The following is a 6,611-nucleotide window of genomic DNA, read 5'->3' as shown; positions in this document are numbered from 1 at the left end:
TAGACGAAATGTTCACACGGAATTGTAACAGAACGAGGGGACATGGGTGGAAGCTGGAAACTCAGATGAGTCACAGGGATGTTAGGAAGTTTTCTTTTAGCGTGAGAGTAGTGGAAAAATGGAATGCACTTAAGGAACAGGTTGTGGAAGCAAATACTATTCATAATTTTTAAACCAGGTATGATAGGGAAATAGGACCGGAGTCATTGCTGTAAACAACCGATGCTCGAAAGGCGGGATCCAAGAATCAATGCTCGATCGTGCAGACACAACTAGGTGACACAACTAGGTGAGTACACACAAACACACTCACACAAAAAAAATCGAGAAGCAACAGAAGAATCCATGGTATAATAGGGCATGTATGGAAGCGAAGAAACTGAACAAAAGGGCGTGAAGGAACTTCCGGAATAACAGAACACCAGAAAGCAGAGAGAGATACCAGAGAACCAGGAATGAGTATGTCAGGGTGAGAAGAGAAGCAGAGAAAAGTTTTGAAAATGATAAAGCAAACAAAGCCAAGACCGAACCAAAGCTACTCCACAGTCACATCAGAAGGAAAACAACAGTGAAAGAACAGGTATTGAAAATTAGAATAGGTGAGGACTGGTATACAGAGAATGACAGAGAGGTGTGTGAAGAACTCAACAAGAGGTTCCAGGAAGTCTTCACAATAGAACAAGGTGAGATAACTGCGCTAGGAGGAAGGGAGGTAAACCAAGCGGCCTTGGAAGAGTTCGAAATTACGAGAGAGGAGGTCAAGAGACACTTGCTGGATCTGGATGTTAGAAAGGCTGTTGGTCCAGATGGGATCTCACCATGGGTACTGAAAGAGTGTGCAGAGGCACTTTGCTTGCCACTCTCCATAGTGTATAGTAGGTCACTGGAGACGGGAGACATACCAGAAATATGGAAGACGGAGAATGTGGTCCTAATATACAAAAAGGGCGACAGGCAAGAGGCACTGAGCTACAGGCCAGTGTCCTTGACTTGTATACCATGCAAGGTGATGGAGAAGATCGTGAGAAAAAACTGGTAACATCTGGAGAGAAGGGGCTTCGTGACAAATCGCCAAAATGGGTTCAGGGAGGGTAAATCTTGCCTGACAGGCTTAATAGAATTCTACGACCAGGTGACAAAGATTAAGCAAGAAAGAAAAGGCTGGGCGGACTGCATTTTCTTGGATTGTCGAAAAGCCTTTGACACAGTACCACATAAGAGGCTGGTACATAAGCTGGAGAGACAGGCAGGTGTAGCTGGTAAGGTGCTCCAGTGGATAAGGGAGTACCTAATCAATTGGAAGCAGAGTTACGGTGAGGGGTGAGACCTCCGATTGGCGTGAAGTCACCAGTGGAGTCCCACAGGGCTCTGTACTCGGTCCTATCTTGTTTCTGATATATGTAAATGATCTCCCGGAGGGTATCGATTCATTTCTCTCAATGTTTGCGGACGATGCCAAAATTATGAGAAGATTAAGACAGAAGAGGACTGTTTGAGGCTTCAAGAAGACCTAGACAAACTGAAGGAATGGTCGAACAAATGGTTGTTAGAGTTAAACCCAACCAAATGTAATATAATGAAGATAGGTGTAGGGAGCAGGAGGCCAGATACAAGGTATCATCTGGGAGAGGAAATTCTTCAGGAGTCAGAGAAAGAAAAAGACTTGGGGGTTGATATCACGCCAGACCTGTCTCCTGCAGCACATATCAAGAGGATAACATCAGCGGCATATGCCAGGCTGGCCAACATACGAACGGCATTCAGAAACTTGTGTAAAGAATCATTCAGAACTTTGTATACCACATATGTCAGGCCAATCCTGGAGTATGCAGCCCCAGCATAGAGTCCATATCTAGTCAAGCATAAGACTAAATTGGAAAAGGTTCAAAGGTTTGCCACCAGACTAGTACCCGAGCTGAGAGGTAAGAACTACGAGGAGAGACTACGGGAATTAAACCTCACTTTGCTGGAAGACAGAAGAGTTAGGGGGGCCATGATCACCACATTCAAGATTCTGAAGGGAATTGATAGGGTAGATAAAGACAGGCTATTTAACACAAGGGGCACACGCACAAGGGGACACAGGTGGAAATTGAGTGCCCAAATTAGCCAAAGAGATATTTGAAAGAACTTTTTTAGTGTCAGAGTGGTTGACAAATGGAATGCATTAGGAAGTGATGTGGTGGAGGCTGACTCCATACACAGTTTCAAGTGTAGATATGATAGAGCCCAATAGGCTCAGGAATCTGTACACCTGTTCATTGACGGTTGAGAGGCGGGACCAAAGAGCCAGAGTTCAACCCTCGTAAACACAACTAGGTGAGTACAACTAGGTGAGTACACACACACACACACACACACACACACACGCCAGCGTGTGTGATACCACTACACCAGCGCTGCTGGTGTAGTGGTATCATGCAAGATTCCACTTCTTGTGACCCGGGTTCGATTCCCGGCCAGCGCACTGAGTTTGTGGGAGCCGTTGGCCTAGCGGACAGCACGCTGGACACGTGATCCTGTGGTCCCGGGCTCGATCCTGGGCGCCGGTGAGAAACGATGGGCAGAGTTTCTTTCACCCTATGCCTCTGTTACTTAGCAGTAAATAGATACCTAGGAGTTAGTCAGCTGTCACGGGCTGCTTACTGGTGTGTGTGTGTGTGTGTGTGTGTGTGTGTGTGTGTGTGTGTGTGTGTGTGTGTGTGTGTGTGTGTGTGTGTGTGTGTGTGTGTGTGTGTGTGTGTGTGTGTGTGTACTCACCTATATCATCCTCTCATGTGTATTTTATGTATATAAAACGCTGAACTGTAATGTCAATCCTGACCTTAAAAGCTTCCCAGAAGGTTGTAACAAATCCCATGAGCACCACACCAGATACAAATACCTATTTGATATTCCAACTTAGTCAAACTAGAAATGCTTTACGAATCAAGGGTCATTCCACCTAAAAAGTGGAATGACCTTCCCAATTATGTTAAAGACTGTACCTCTCCCAACCAGTTTAAGATAAAAACTAAGTACCACCTAATTAACTCAATGTAACCTTCCTCACCCTTAAATGTTAACCCATGTCTACGATTTTAAACAATGCTGTTTGTAGACCAAATGGTATTTTTGCTTTTTTTCTGCCTCTTTCCCCCCCCCCCTTTTTTCACTTTTTTTTATATTTTCTCAACACAATTTATACTTTAATCTGAGTTAGTATTAAGTTTTAGTCATTAATGGTTTTCCTGCCCGAAACGCTTTGCGTCATATTGGCTTTAAGCATTGTATGTACTAGCTCTATCTATAAATCCATCAACTTTTGTATTTCACCTTGTATGTTTGTACTTTACCTGAATAAATATTTGTATTTTGTATATTTGTATTTGTACTCACCTATTTGTGCTTGCGGGTGTTGAGCTTTAGCTCTTTGGTCCCGCCTCTCAACTGTCAATCAACTGGTGTACAATGAACTCAACTCTATCATATCTTCATTTGAAACTGTGTATGGAGTCAGCCTCCACCACATCACAGCCTAATGCATTCCATCCGTTAACTACTCTGAGACAGAAAAAGTTCCTTCTGACGTCCCCTGTGGCTCATGTGGGTACTCAGTTTCCACCTGTGTCCCCTTGTTCACGTAACACCAGTGTTGAATAGTTTATCCTTGTTTACCCGGTCGATTCCTCCTGAGGATTTTGTAGGTTGTGATCATGTCTCCCCTTACTCTTCTGTCTTCCAGTGTCGTAAGGTGCATTTCCCGCAGCCTTTGCTCGTAACTCATGCCTCTTAATTTTGGGACTAGTCTAGTGGACTTTTTCCAGCTTCGTCTTGTGCTTGACAAGGTACGGGCTCCATGCTGGGGCCGCATACTCCAGGATTGGTCTTACATATGTGGTGTACAAGATTCTGAATGATTCCTTACACAGGTTCCTGAACGCTGTTCTGATGTTAGCCAGCCTCGCATATGCCGCAGACGTTATTCTTTTTATGTGGGCTTCGGGAGACAGGTTTGGTGTGATATCAACTCCTAGATCTTTCTCTCTGTCCGTTTCATTGAGTACTTCATCTTCTATTCTGTATCCTGTGTTTGACCTCCTGTTTCCACTGCCTAGTTTCATTACTTTGCATTTACTCTGGTTGAACTTCAACAGCCATTTGTTGGACCATTCACCCAGTCTGTCTAGGTCATCTTGTAGCCTCCTACTATCATCCCATGTTTCAATCCTCCTCATAATTTTTGCATCATCAGCAAACATTGAGAGAAACGATTCTATACCCTCTGGGAGATCATTTACATATATCAGAAACGGTATAGGTCCAAGGACTGACCCCTGCGGGACTCGTAACGTATCACCAATCTGAGACCTCACCCCTCACACTGACTCGTTGTCTCCTGTTGCTTAGATACTCCTTTATCCAATGGAGTACATTCCCTTTCACTCCGGCCTGCATCTCTAGCTTTTTCACTAGGCTCTTGTGTGGTACTGTATCAAAGGCTTCCTGACAATCCAAAAATATGCAGTCTGCCCACCCTTCTCCTTCTTGCCTGATTTTTGTTGCCTGGTCGTAGAATTCAAGTAACCCTGTGAGGCCGGACCAGCTATCCCTGAACCCATGTTGATGCTGGGTTACGATTTTGTGTGTGTGTGTGTGTGTATGTGTGTGTGTGTGTGTGTGTGTGTGTGTGTGTGTGTGTGTGTGTGTGTGTGTGTGTGTGTGTGTGTGTGTGTGTGTGTGTGTGTGAGTGTGTGTGTGTGTGTGTGTGTGTGTGTGTGTGTGTGTGTGTGTGTGAGTGTGTGTGTGTGTGTGTGTGTGTGTGTGTGTGTGTGTGTGTGTGTGTGTGTGTGTGTGTGTGTGTGTGTGTGTGTGTGTGTGTGTACTCACCTAGTACTCACCTAGTTGTGTCTGCAGGATCGAGCATTGACTCTTGGATCCCGCCTTTCGAGCATCGGTTGTTTACAGCAATGACACCTGTCCCATTTCCCTATCATACCTGGTTTTAAAATTATGAATAGTATTTGCTTCCACAACCTGTTCCTGAAGTGCATTCCATTTCCCCACTACTCTCACTCTCACACACACTACTGTGTGTGTGTGTGTGTGTGTGTGTGTGTGTGTGTGTGTGTGTGTGTGTGTGTGTGTGTGTGTGTGTGTGTGTGTGTGTGTGTGTGTGTGTGTGTGTGCGTACTCACCTAGTTGTACTCACCTAGTTGTGCTTGCGGGGGTTGAGCTCTGGTCTTTGGTCCCGCCTCTCAACCATCAATCAACAGGTGTACAGGTTCCTGAGCCTATTGGGCTCAGGATATGGATCTATCATATCTACACTTGAAACTGTGTATGGAGTCAGCCTCCACCACATTACATCCTAATGCATTCCATTTGTCAACCCCTCTGACACTAAAAAAGTTCTTTCTAATATCTCTGTTGCTCATTTGGGCGCTCAGTTTCCACCTGTGGCCCCCAGTGCTTGTTCCACTTGTGTTAAATAGCCTGTCTTTATCAAACCTGTCGATTCCTTTGAGAATCTTGAATATGGTGATCATGTCCCCCTAACTCTTCTGTCTTACAACGAAGTGAGGTTTAATTCCCATAGTCTCTCCTCGTAGCTCATACCTCTCAGCTCGGGTACTAGTCTGGTGACAAACCTTTGAACCTTTTCCAGTTTAGTCTTATGCTTGACTAGATATGGACTCCATGCTGGAGCGGCATACTCCAGGATTGGTCTGACATATGTGGTATATAATGTTCTGAAAAATTCCTTACACAAGTTTCTAAAGGCCGTTCTTATGTTAGCCATCCCGGCATATGCTGCTGATGTTATCCTCTTGATATGAGCTTCAGGTGACAGGTCTGGCATGATATCAACCCCCAGGTCTTTCTCTCTCTCTGACTCTTGAAGTATCTCATCTCCCAAAGGATACCTTGTATCTGGTCTCCTGATTCCTACCCTTATCTTCATTACATTACATTTGCTTGGGTTAAACTCTAACAGCCATTTGTTCGACCATTCCTGCAGCTTGTCCAGGTCTTCTTGAAGCCTCAAGCTGTCCTTCTCTGTCTTAATCCTTCTCATAATTTTGGCGTCGTCAGCAAACATTGAGAGGAATGAGTCTATATACCCCCTGGGAGATCATTTACGTATATCAAAAACAGGATAGGTCCAAGCACAGAGCCCTGTGGAACTGTGTGTGTGTGTGTGTGTGTGTGTGTGTGTGTGTGTGTGTGTGTGTGTGTGTGTGTGTGTGTGTGTGTGTGTGTGTGTGTGTGTGTGTGTGTGTGTGTGTGTGTGTACTCACCTAGTTGTACTCACCGAGTTGTGCTTGCGGGGGTTGAGCTCTGGCTCTTTGGTCCCGCCTCTCAACCGTAAATCAACCGGTAAACACTCACACACACACACACACACACACGAAGAGAGAAGAGAGGTAGAGAGGCAATGTGAAAATGACATAGCGAGCAAGGCAAAGACTCAACCCAAACTGCTGCATAGCCACATCAGGAGGAAAACAACGGTGAAGGAACAGGTAATGAAACTGAGGAAAGGGGCAGAAAGATTCACTTCAAACGAGAAGGAAGTGTGCGAGGAACTTAATAAGAAATTCCAGGATGTCTTCACTTCAGAGCAAGAA

At 45.0% G+C, this 6,611-nt stretch overlaps 1 non-coding gene across 1 annotated transcript; it reads left to right on the top strand.

The window, feature by feature from the left end:
* The first annotated feature begins 2,396 nt into the window (after positions 1-2,396).
* TRNAW-CCA (transfer RNA tryptophan (anticodon CCA)) lies at positions 2,397-2,467 on the top strand. The gene has a single exon. It is a non-coding gene; the product is annotated as a tRNA-Trp (tRNA).
* Positions 2,468-6,611: the final 4,144 nt, after the last annotated feature.

The sequence above is a fragment of the Procambarus clarkii genome, chromosome 38, assembly GCF_040958095.1.
Source record: "Procambarus clarkii isolate CNS0578487 chromosome 38, FALCON_Pclarkii_2.0, whole genome shotgun sequence".
NCBI lineage: Eukaryota > Metazoa > Arthropoda > Malacostraca > Decapoda > Cambaridae > Procambarus > Procambarus clarkii.
The sequence above is the reverse complement of the archived record's forward strand: the minus strand, read 5'-3'. Positions and strand labels throughout refer to the sequence as shown.